We start from the raw sequence: 13,309 nt of genomic DNA on the forward strand, positions 1-13,309 counted from the left end.
GAGCTCAGTTTTGGTTGCATTGCTGAGAGGCTGCCAGCACTTACAAAAAACACCCTACGGGCAGTGTCTGCAGCCCACATGGGAGCATGGATGGTAGGTAACCTGTCAGTGGGGTCAGCCCGTCCACAGAAACTCTTTCCCTGCACATAGTAAGTGTAAAATAATCCGAGGTACCATGCCCCACCTCACGTAGCACACTTTTAGTCCGTGGATTAAAATTACTGGAGGAGTTAGTGTCAAGCTCGCAGGGAAAGTCCAGGTCAGCTGTTGAATGCAAAATCAAGAGCAGAGGGGTCAGCTCTCCCTCCTTCTGCTCTGGCACTGGCAGCGGGCATCTGAGGGGGTGAAGGCCCGTCCCGGCTGCGCTCTCTGTCCCGTGCAGCGGTTTTCATGGACAACGCACACATCGGTGCTCAGCGCCTCGCAGCGACGAGCATGCTGCAGAGACAGTGAAGCTGGCAAGTAGGTGCTGAACGCAGCCCCCAGCCATATATATATATAAAAGCACTTTTCTGATGCATTTTCTAAAGTGTTTTGATTGTAGTAGTTAGCAACAAATGCCAGTCCCTTTAAATGGGGGGACAGGTTGCTTTCTGAATTTGCAACTCTGGTTTGTTGTTTTTAAAGACCTATTTCAAGGAATTGATTCTGCAATTAATAGCAGCTCTGGAGAAAGCACTGCTTTTCTCCTGCTCCTTCCTTTCCAAGTACTTACTGTGTTTTTCTATTTTGATAGTAAATTAAAAAGTAGAGAACAGAATATATTAAGAGTTCTCCAATTTTCAAAGTGTGAGTTCCTTAAAGACTTTCAATGCCAGAGAGGTTTAAAAAATGCACTTCGTTCTCGTGATTAATGTATGTACTATGGGGAAAATATGGTTGGAAGAAAAATAGCAGCTATTATTAACCCTCCTGGAGAGTGCATATATATCTGGTAACACCATACATTAATTATTTGAATTGTGGCTGACATTTAATAATCCTCCTTATGCCTTGAAGGCATAATGAAAAGATTTCATGAGGAAATAAAAGCATAGTTTTAATAAGATAGTTATTAGTTCCCTGGTAATCTTGCTGAATGTCTCTCTTCTACTTTTATTTAATCAAGATACTAACCACGTGTTGAGCATTTGCTATCACCTTCCTAGATAGATAACGTATCAATCTCCTTGAACTGCCTCCCTCCCTCCTTCAAGGTCCTGACATTTTCATCTGAGCATAGAGCACTTGCAGTTCCAAATTTCACGCTCTCGTGGTACAGGACTCAGAAACTGTGGTGGCCCTGGATCCACAGTTAATCATTGAAACATGTTTTTCTTCACATCCAGAAGCAAGCTGGACCGAAAGGCTCTCAGGTTGTGACACAGAAGCCAAGCAGAATACGGACAGCAATAGTAGCCCCAGCATCAAACCCAGTCAGGTTTGTTTAAACCTTGTGAGATGGTGCTGGCTAAGATGCACCCAGCGCTCAGTGCTGCTGCGCTTGGGTCCTTGCTCCTGGAACTTTACCTTGTGTTACCCTTGCCGAGTCTTTTCTCAGAAGTACCATCCCCAGACAAGGTGCCACTATTTATTTTGGTCCAATTACAGAAATGTATTTGGCTCCGGTGTCTGATAACCTCCTTCAGGGCTCTTGAAGGAGTTCTTCTTTAGCTTCACTGTCAGTTGTCCTTTCCTCCTCCTCCCTCTGGTGTCCAGCGAAGAAAATGCTCAGATGCTGTCAGGCATCCTTGCATTAGCCTAACATTTGCATTCAGTCAGGCTTTGCATGAAGCATCCCTGCAACACTAAGGCTGGTGTTCAGAGCTGTCGAAAGGATTTGTCAGAAGTGATTACTAATCAGGCAGAAAAATATCAGAAAGAGATGTGTAATATACGGGAAAAGCTCTGCCTGCTCCAAGCTACTGGTGCACTCCCAACAACAAGGTTTAATTGTTAAAATGCAAACCCACAGCCGCTGAGAGCAGCCTGTAAAATATTTACTGTAAAGTGTATTCAGCTGAAGCGCTGGCTTATGGGAGCAGGTGAGTCCTGCCGTTGCCATTGAGTGAGGAACAGAAGGATGATTTCAGGAAGGATGAAGCTGAAATGCCCCCTCTGCGCGCTTGGCTGCTCATGTGTCATCCAAAAATGGTTTGCAGGACTCATACAAGATTGGGGCAGGGGGATAAATACATTAAGAGAGGGACAATGTCAGGTCATTGAGATTTTGCTTCCCAGGGGCCCCATAGAAAACTTGCCTTATCTATGTTCTGTTTTAATTTTTTATTTTCCCCTTCCTTCTCCCCTCTCTAGGGTTTAATTATATTATTGCTGCTCTTTTCTTATTTCACCCGTACATAGTGCTGGACAAAACTCACTGAGCATATCTCATGGCTTGGACTTCAACACTTGAGGGATTCAGAAAGGATGAATTCCCGGCAAAGGCAGGGTGCAGAGGAGCTAATTGGGCTGTAGGCGAGAGCAGATCGGAAAAGCTGCTTTTGCTTAGCAAGATGAAGGGACAGAGGGGACAAAAGTATTGTCTAACTATTAGGTAGGAGAGATAGAAGATACTTAAACCAAAGAGTTGGCTGAAGAACAACTGGGTGTTGTTCAGCCATGAGTAATTTAAACTGGAAATCAGAAGAAAGTGCCAACCCATTAGAGCCTGTAAGTCAAACTGGAGGAGGCATAAAGGCTTTGTCGTCTGAAGGTGAAGCTCAGCACGTTTGAAGGCGATACGACATGGTGCCTGCAACAGCAGAGGAGATGCTTGCTAACCCAGCAGGACCGTTCAAGGGCTGTGTACCTGAGAGTAAACCAGCGCTACTGGTTACCAAATGCAGAATTAAGTATATGCTTTTGTCCCTGCACTGCACAATGTGATTACACATTTCAGTTATTTTAAAGAATTATTGTTAATAAGGTCACAAAAGGCACGCCTTTATTTTGAATTCTTGTAGCTGAAAAGGTTCTTTTAACCTTGTACCTATCAAGTACATAAAGTACTTTTCTCAGAAAAAAAGCAAAGAAAGAAGGTAATATTTGCCACTTGAAATCCATTTGTCATTGAAGTCTTGTCTACGCACAGTAATCGACTGAAATAAGCAATTCTCAAATACCTCTTCATTCTGCGCAGATTCTATTCATAATAAAAGCAACATTTTGTCAGAATAATTTCCCTGCTTCCCAAGGGACTTTTGTTCTAGGAGTTGTGTCTATGCTGGGACAGGTGTGGGGTTGTTTCAGAACAAGTTATTCTGCAAAACTATGGTGCTGTATTTTTTGCAGTCACTAAGATCTAGCATTTGTTTCAGTGAGAACATTTGGGTGTCTTACTGATGTATTTTGTGAATTACCTCAGATTAAAGAGGATTATTTTCTTCCTTTTTTTCCCTCTTTTTTTTCCAGGTCAGTCTTCAGTTCAGGTCATCCAAAAATTTTGTTATTAGTTTGTGTTCAGTTACAAGAATTAAACCGAGCAGTTTTCATGCAGGTTTGAATGGACAGTTTCCCTTCAAAGCTTTCACAGCACTCACTAGCATCTTTATTCACCGGAAGGTCAAAAATAGCATAAACCTTGAGCCTGATCTACGTAATCCCCTTGAAGATGTGTTCTCACTTTGCTCCAGATCAAAGTAAAAGCATGCAGGTGAAATGTCACTCACATGTCATGTGCAAATCAGTGGAGTTTCTAATAGCTTTCCCTAGTGCCAAATTCACATGAAACTGGGGAATGGAAATCCATCTTCTGAAAAATATATGATATATATGCTAGAGTTTCGAAACTAAATCTATTTATGGGAAGAAGAACCAATGCAACATCTACCTGTCTAAATGCCCATCGGTGGGCGCCTGAGTCTTAACTTCATGTAAAAGCAAAGTCCATGGTAAATTCCCTGTTCGTGGTTCAATTGAACGGGAAGTGTGTGTGGGGAGCGATGGAGTAGGTGGAAGTGGGGAGAGATCGGTGCCAACGGTCCTGCTCATTTGGTCCTTGACTCAGTGGTTTTAAGAAGGTCCCTGTGATACATAAAACTACAATGAAGATTTGCAGCAATGGAACAAAATTACAAAGCTCTCAAGCAGTAAACCTATTAAGTCTCCTTAGCTAGCTGGACCTTCCCTTGCTGTTCCAGTGATGCTCTGGGCATGTGAGGGTAATTAACCTCCGACACTTCCCACGGAGAGGAGTTAACTCCTTCTTGTGCTGAAAATGCATGCTAGAGTCAACTGCCCTGGACTAGAAGGCTCTTTCTGTAGCCTAAAATGGAAGGACATCTTTTTTCTCTGTCTTGTGTCTGTGCCATTGAAATATTGCATAGTAATATAAAGATACATGTCTTTTTCTTTACACTGCTTGCTGCAGCTTCAGGCTCCCCCCAGTCAGGGTAGAGAGAGTTACAAGATCCTTTAGACACAGTGGGAAAACTTTATGAACAATATATGATAACAACTTATAATTATAAGCACATTATAGCAGTATAATTGAAATCAGATTGTTCTTTGAGATCTAGAGTGTCAAAAGACAGTGCTCAGGCATAAATGAGCAGTGGCACTGAGCATTAAATATCTGAGCTGAGTGAAATCCGTTACCGCTGCAGGTTTCAGAGGACATCTCCTCACTACTCCATTCTTTCTGCCCCACCACAAACATGTAACAGTCTGAATTTTATAAGCAAAAGTATTGGTTTTGTACTTGTTTATTGAAATCCTCTCCCCCCCTATGGAAATGAAATTTTCCCTTCCTGTCCTTAGCAGAAGTGTTGGAAATGGATCAGTTAGTGGTAAGAGCCAAACAGAAAAAAACCCCCAGTATCTCACAGTGTTGGAATTAGAGGTCCTTTTCAGTTGCTTCCCTAATGATGTAAAACCATGGTAATTAGAGCTGCAATCAGCTATTCAGTGCAGACTTGAACTCTTTTGAACAAGCCACTCACTTCTGTTTGCCCTTTAGGCTTGCAGTAAAGAGTGAGTTGAAAGTCATGCCACTCTAAGCATCTAGCTGCCAGAAGATTTCAAACTGTCTTAGCAGCTGCTGAATTAGAGAAAAATTGAGTCCAAACTGCATTTAGGACAAAAATCACAACCTGGGAATCATCTGACCGTTACCACAGAGCGTGTTTGCCTCTGCCAAAGCTTCTGGAAAGGGAAGAAAAGTTCACCGTTTCCAGCAGTGTTTTCAGTTCCTAATACAGAGGGAGCAGAGCATTATACTGAGGTCTTTGTCCCGTGTTTGGATCCATAGGAACCCCCCCCTGAACCCCACCTCGCTAAGCACAGAGCTGCCGGTACCAATCGTCGTGCCTGCCACCTTTGTGGTTGCTTTTCCTACTCTACTCCCCAGGCTACCATGTTGTGGCAGCTTCTTCCCTCACCCGGAGCAGGAGCAGATCTAATTCCTCTCTGCCATCTGGTGTGCTCAACTGACCTCTACATTATTTGAAAATCCCATTTCAACTCACCCCTTTTTCCTTGCCTTACCTTCTGTCAACCACCACCAGCTCCCAAAGCTCCCAGTACCTCCCATCAAACCTGTTTGTTGAATCTCTTAGCAGTTTGTCACTCAGTATAGGTTATTTTGAGCTGTACACTGAAAAATACCTGATATTGTACTACAAATAATACCACCCAGAAATAACAGGTGAGAGGATATTTTCGATAGCTCATCGGCACCCCTCACTAGTTAGTAAATTATATTTAAAAAATCAGAATCATAATATGCTTAAAGAAATATATGTCCATGTGTAATGCCAAGATTTATTTTTCAAGTTCATTATGTTGTATTCCAGGGTTATTACTTTGTAATTCCAGAGTTATGGATTTCCTGATTAAATTGGGAATCTTATTTGGCATTTAAAAATCTGTCTTCAGTTGTTTCCTCTTGTTTATTTTTGTTACTATTTCCTTTAAAGAGATTTGCCTGGGAAGAAGGGAATCAGGTTAGTGAAGTTTGTAAGTTGGTCTACAAACTGCATTAGAAATTAGATTAAATGTTTTTAAAATGTTTTGCAATGTTACTTTTCCTTTTTCTGAAAATAGACAATCCTAGTGAAAATACATTGCTAAAACTTAGGACTTAAGTGCAGGGAAGGAGCAGGTCTGGGGGAACCTTTAGTTGGGTGTAGCTGCATCTTTTTTTCCCAAACCACCACTCTGTTATTCTCTTCTCTTCTCTCTGTTAAGCGGAATTATATTCTAACAAGGCCAAAAAAAGCTGATGAGACTTTAAAGCAAGTTTAAAGCAAGTTTGATGTCACATTTACTATTCTCTTACAGCCTTATTCTGATTAGGGACTAGTATATCAAGGAGCAGATACAAAAATCGGTTGAAGTCAGGAAAAGATGAAATAAAGGAAATGTTACACATTTTGATATTTTTAATAAGAAGTTTGAAGTTCATACCCCTTATTAGAATTGCTTATGTGCGTGTATTTCAATCCACTGTGCAAGTTAATTTTCCTGTAAACAGCTCCGGAGTGTTAGATACGCCTTTTTGGGGCAATGCTGTGTATTGTTATGCAGCACCATACACTGATCACTGGTAATTGGTTTTGTAAATAAAGCTAGCAGGAACTTGTTTTCTCTTTGTGATAAAAATAAGCTAAACTTAACATTTAAAATCAGGTCATCTTATAAATAATGTAGTATTTGGGGATTACGCAGTGTTTTTCTCCTTCAAAGTGCTTTACAGGTGTTAATCTTAGTGACATTAGCCGTTTGTTTTTGATGATCTAAATTTGCAAGGTTTGGGGTAACTCTGCTTACCAAAATCACGAAGGGGTAAATTTTGGTGCTGCTGAAGTCCATGGCAAGGCTCCCATTAGACTCCAGGAGGCAGCAGGGTTTCACCAAGGTTTTGGATGCTTACAGATGCCTGCAGCCACAAAGGGTAATTGTCGGTAGCTTGTTCAGACACCAAATAGTTTGATGTGCGTTACTAATGTTCATACAAATAGTGCATTTGCAGGAACTAATTAATTAGCATTACCAGGTCGTGCTGGAGTTGCTCAATGCAAGGCATCCAGTGGAAATAGTAGGCGACAAATTCAAATACCAGCCTCAAAAAGGCCAAGCACTTAAAAATCGTACGTTAAGCTCCCACAATTCCAGATATAAAAATACCACATCGGAGTTCTTTCTGTCTTTTTATTTCAAGCCTCTAGTATTCATATCCAATTGCCTTTTCTAAACCCTGAGAGGCTAAGAAACTCCAAACAAAGCACATTGTCATATGAGCACCTGATTCCAAAACCAACAGCTTTATAATACTACAGTTCTGAGAATAAAGGAGAATCGGTATCTCTGGTATGTGGACATTTTAATTGCCTGCAGAATTTTCAGCTCTTGCTGGTGTGATACATGCAAAGTGCTGACACTAATCTGTTAGTCATTTGAGGCACAAGTGTTTTCCCCTCAGCTACCCTTCATTAACTCCATTTGCACTGATTCTCCTCTAGAAATGAGTAAACAAATGAAGAGATGCCTGTGAAATCTGCTTTTTGGGTCAGCATTAGTTTTACATCAGTTGCCCTGCATTTTTGTGGCAGCGTGGCCTATCTATGCTATAGCTTGTATCCCCCAGATATATGCGTCATCTGAGCTCCAGAGTCGCTTGGAAGGGTAAAACAGGATAAAGCAGTTGCTGATTCATTGCTTGGCATTTTGTTACCCATTTTGCATTAATTTCAAGGGCTGAGATAATTTCCTAAAGTTTTGAGATATTTCACGAAGTGTGCTTTAAGGCGGAAACCTGTACTTTAATTATTAAGGAGGTGAACAATTAATGTACTTGGAATAATGATATAATGTCAGTTCTGCGTAACCTTGCGTGCTGACAGCACAATAGTGGTGGCGTGCACGTTACGCGCACAGCTGCCTTTCTGTGGCAGGGAATCTAGATCTGCTTTAAAATCAGTAAGAAACCAAAGCATTTGCTGAATGCTGGGAGAAAAAAATGTCTGAAATCTTCCCATCAGGATGTTTTATTGCATGAAGCACCTTATCTTGCAGAAAGCGGTAGGCTTTTAGATGAGAACAAAACAGGAGGTTGCTTAGCAAATGAAAGATGAGAGCTCTGAAATTCTTCATAAAGGCTTTTTTTTCTCCCTAGCTTGAGATTTTGAAAGTTGGCTTTTTTTCCCCCCTTATGTTTTGATTTGGTTTTGGTATTAAATGCTGAAGTGGTATAAGTGGAGCAACTCAAACCCACACAATGTTGTTTTATATCAAATGTGATGTGATGTAACACAAGGTGGCACAGCAGAACCTAATACTATGCGTTAGATAAGGCAGATTTAGCTAGAGATGTGCCTCCCACATCTTCATCGGGATTTGCACAGCAGGAAATGAAGCAGACTTGGAGCTGTGCAGCAAGGAGGGGTTTATGCCACCCGGTTTTTCCTCCTACCCTTACATACTGCCTTGTGTGGCATTTTGCTGTGCATGTAATTGTAAATAACGAGGTTTTATCAGACACATTGCAGGTAGGTACGGTGGCTGCTGCCCTGATTTGGCATTATAATAACCAGCCATAACTGAATTAATGAGGTGTTAGAAATCCAAGAAAGGTTTTTGTTTATCACTGTAATTAAATACATTTTGAGAGTCATTAAAAGCAATAGCAGGAGGGCAGAACTGAGGAAGAAGGATGGCTTTGTAATGGACTAGTCAATGAGTTTGTTTGGAGACATTGTTTTTACATATCTATCCTTATGTCTCTTAAGTCTCTATTCTGAATTTTTTTTCCCCCATTCTGCACTGGAATTTTATGTTTATTTATTTTCATGTTTAATTTTTCTTCGTCAGATGGACTTATTTTTTGCGATAGTGATAGTAATTAGGACTATACCAGCCTTAAGACCCCGTTAAAGCTGTGTCTTTTGTGCCAGAAGACCTGCAATGTACCACGAATTAGACCTGAGAAGTTGGCGGGGTTTGTAGACCAGACAGATTTGGTAGAGGAGCCTGAGCTTCAGGGAGACGATGCAGCTGGCTGAGGATGCTGGGGCAGGTCAGGGCCCTGTGGCTGGGGCACATGAAGGTAACGTTGGTAGGGATGTGGCAGGTGAATATCAGTCCCCAGAAGGTTTGACTCCATCCTTATCCTTAAGGGTTAGTTTCTGAGGTGTACAGTTACATACTTGGAAGTATATTGAGTTACTGATTTATTTTTATAGAAAACTGTGTTTTAAATCAAATAGAGTCACATTTTGTGAAAACATCTGCAAATTCATTGTCCTCTATTAAAGATTTTTCTGCCTTAGCGTGCCATGTGTTCACGTGCACCCCCCAGGGCTGAATCTGGCTAAGCGTTCTATAAATATTAGCTTATTATTAAGGGTTGTTCTTTATTAATAGCAACATCAAACTAATGCCAAGGGGCCCTATTTGTAGGCGTCCCCTTTGTGCAGGCTGCTCTCCAAATACGAAATACGAGAATCTGCCATAAGCCACACAGGTTCGAGCATGTGGATTTACACCTTGTAACAGTGCTGTGATAAGTCTGAAGACAAACACCCTCACGGAGCAGGATAAATACAGATGTGACAATAGCAAAATATAGTTTCTCCTCTACCGGTGTCCTCCGTGCTAACCTTGGAGTGGCACATGAGATTGGCCTTGAGGTGCTGCTGCCCTTCGGTACCCACATGGCCATGCCATGGGACAGCCAGCTGAGGAGAGGGGGTTTAGGACTGGACGTCTTCAAAATTGCAGCGTACCCAAAAACCTGTGAGATGTGCTTTAGAAATAAAGCTTGCAAGTCATGGATTTTGTGGGCTTGTGGAAAAGGGTAGGTACTTTCATGCGTATCCACATGTGTATGCTTATGTATATGACAAAAATATATATATAATACATGTGTACACACACATACCTATGTAAAAAGAACATGGGGGTTTCTAATTACTTTCCAATTCTGATGCTTACCATTCATGAGGTTTCAGAAGTGTAATGTCTATGTCTATGTACATATTCATTTAAATATTAAGAGAGATTTTAATCTAAGCATATGATTCCAACAGCTCAAGCTTTAGGAAAAACTCTTCATTTAATGAGCATCAAAATCAAAATATAAGAACTGATGACCTGCTTTCAACCATAGGTTAGATGGGTAATTGTCACAGTAATTCTCAATCTTTTTATTACCTTACTGTCATGGCATTACCATATGTATCTTACTACATAGTTAAAATTTATATTTTTGTAGTAATTAAATAGCATTTTATTAGCCTATATCTTCTTTATCGCTTCTAAAAGCAATTCTGGTTTGAGATGCTGAAAATATGACTGAGACTTCAATTACAAGGAATTGTTTAGCATCCTGACCAAAAATGAGTAATTGAGGCTAATACAATTTAACATCTTTAGAGCATCTAGAACTGAAATTCTTGTTAATGGCAATAATATACTATGCCTCATTATGTTTTTTGCCAGTGCCAGTGGGTTAATAATGCCCAAGATGGTCTTTTGAAAACATCGCTTTCCTAGCATTAGCACTGGACATTAGCATTAGAAATGTGGCATTTTTCGCTGTATTTGGTAGTTACCAAACGTGATTTACGGCAGGGTTATATTCCTGCAGTGTAAATTATTCTCTCACTTAAAGCTTGTATTGCATAGCTAATTTTTTTGCTAGTGCAGTGACACTCTTGTTACGCAGATCACGATGACAAGCAGAAAAGTTGGGCAGGGACAAGGTAGGGCTTTTCTTCTTGATGGTGCTCCTTATCCCTGTATAGGATTGCTTCTCATGCTGGAAATTATTCTGGTATGTTTTCTTGTTCTTTCTCCAGTCTGTAAAACATCAAGTTCCATCTATTATTTTAGATAGTATTTGTCCTTTATTAGAAATTTTTTTAGCAATGGATTTCACAGAATCAAGGGGATTACTTTGTCACCACCGGCCTCCCATCCTCTGCCCCCCCAGCAGCACTAATGGACATTAGCGTTAATTATTTAGAGTTCCTTGTTTTCACACAGAAAGCAGCAATCAATGTGCAATGCCAGGTATATGGCTGTGTACCACCCGACTCCAGTACTTTACCCCTCATCTTTCAAAGTGTCTGTTTTCTTTGATACAGGCTTTGGTTTTTATTCAGCACGGTGTAAGCAGTGTTATTTAGAAAGCTTGGTTGTTGTTTGTTTTTTTTTCCGGGCAGGAACATTTTCTCTGTAAATGTTAACCTTGTGACACAGTCTGAAATGTTTCTTTTCTTGTGTTTTTATTTATGTCCTGCTAATTTTCAGCTGTTGTGCATTCTGGCCTGCAGATGACATAATGGTGAAACCAAATGGGTGGCCTTTTCACTTAGGCTCACCTATAGCTTTTTTTTTGCTGTTGGGTATGGATGGTCCACAAGGTGACCAGATTGGAAGTGTTAAGCAATCATGAGAAGTGAAGATCTAGACACAGTTGTTCTTTTCCTTCATGTGCAAAAACACCCCCAAACTGAAAAATGTTGAGCAATAGTCACAGACATTGTAAGCAAGAAATAAGATGATAGTCTGGGTTCTAGACTGGCTGTTAGCAATTTCAAGTACCTTTGTCCTATGGGTGGATTGTGCAAACTGGTACTGGTTCCAGCTTCAGTTGAAATCCCATTGAAAGATACACTTTTTTTTTTGTGGTGGAGGGAGAAGGGGTCATGCCAACTGGCCTTCACATAACCACGCTGTTCAGATGGGTTGGCTGGATGACTGCTGTGGCGCCTAGAGACAGGTCTTCCTTAAGATTCAACTTTCGATCATTTTGATCCACTGTCTCTGAAACTCGGGGCTGTGGAACAACGCGTGATGTGTCTGGTGTTCATCTAGGTAATTTTTGAGCATTTGTGGCCTTCTGAGCTCTCACCAGAATCAGGCCCTGGCTATGGTATGCCACGTGTTGTGGTCTTCCCGTGTTGCTTTGGTTGCGTAATGACAAAAGATTTGAAAAAATGTTCCTGTAAAAATTGAGGACCACTGCACGTTAGAAACAGCAACCCTTGGGGTCACAGATTTGTCCCATGGCTTCTTCCATGAACTTGTCATAGGTAGGGTTAGGAAACTCACAGTTTCCAAGCTCCAAAAGTTTTTACTACACAAGATTGCAAAATTGACACATGCCAAATAATAGGAAATAAACTGGGTTGTGGCCTTACTTCGTGGACCGCATCACTCACAACACAATACAGTGTCACGCAACAGAAATGCTGCTCCTAATGGGTAATGGTGTTAAGAGTGCTGAAGTCATGGTACGAAACTTGCTTAATGATTTGCATTTTTTCCCCTATGTTACAAAATGTAGTTGAGCAGATGGATGCAGCCAGCTGTACATAGAGCTTTAGGGAGTACTGGGGAGAAAAGAGATAGGTTTTTGTTAAGATAAATGTAATAATCTCTGTGATAATTAGTTTAATTTAGATCCCTGCATCTGACTCATTTTTGACTAACCTTGTATGAAGCCTTTCTTGCCTTGCTGACGAGTCTGTGAATTTAGTTTGATTACAATCCCTTTTTTTATGCTTGTGGATTGCTTGCTGATCACTGATATTTTTCATTAAGCAGTTGCTTTATTACATTGTTATTTAGAGGGGAGTAATTTGTGTTTTCTAATTAATTTAATTCCAGGCACATTTAGTAAGGAGCTACAATGAGCCCATTCAAGGGGCTTTAGGTCATATTGACATTGTTTACCAGATGTGCTCATTTGTTTTAAAACACTCTTAACTCTGTGATGACAACAGCTGCGTTCAGTTGTTTGGCTCTTCCACCTTCTCCAATCTGCACCTCCAAAAGCCCCAAAATTAGAAGTAAGAGATGTCCATAGGCATTAAATCACAGAGGATTTATATGGCAAAGAGCGTCGATATCAGCTATTACTATTCCATTATCGGATTTGAGGGCAGAGCAGCGGAGAAGCCTTTTGGCTTCTCTTAGCTGGGGATATGAATGCCATTACTCCAATCACTGAAAAATTGGACAATACCAAAGAGATGCAAACTGGGTATTAAGTCCATGCTTGGCCCATTTACCCCTGAAAAACTTGCAGTGAGGCTTCAGGAGAGAACGGGGCAGCCAGGAGGATGAGCAATGGCCTGGGCAGTGATGGGACATGTTAATTTAATCAAAAGGTGAATGTTGTAATTCATAGTTGTCACCATCCCAAATCCATAGGCTTGGGCAATCATTTTTGCCAGAAGCTTTTTGGAAAAGCTTGGCATGTTCTTGCTAGTGGTGCTCCTGGGTTTTGGGGGTTATTCAAGTGCTTCGTGTTCATTGCTGTTAAGTACTATATCCATTCCATTATCTGGGCATGAAAACTATATATTATACCTATCATTTG

General features: G+C 40.8%; 1 protein-coding gene across 1 annotated transcript in view; it reads left to right on the forward strand.

Annotated features, from left to right (window-relative positions):
• MAGI1 (membrane associated guanylate kinase, WW and PDZ domain containing 1) overlaps positions 1 to 13,309 on the forward strand; it is a 353,741-nt gene that overhangs the window by 301,206 nt on the left and 39,226 nt on the right. The window lies entirely within an intron of this gene.

Source organism: Haliaeetus leucocephalus, unplaced genomic scaffold, assembly GCF_000737465.1.
Source record: "Haliaeetus leucocephalus isolate CR32 unplaced genomic scaffold, Haliaeetus_leucocephalus-4.0 Scaffold2, whole genome shotgun sequence".
In the NCBI taxonomy this organism is placed as follows: domain Eukaryota; kingdom Metazoa; phylum Chordata; class Aves; order Accipitriformes; family Accipitridae; genus Haliaeetus; species Haliaeetus leucocephalus.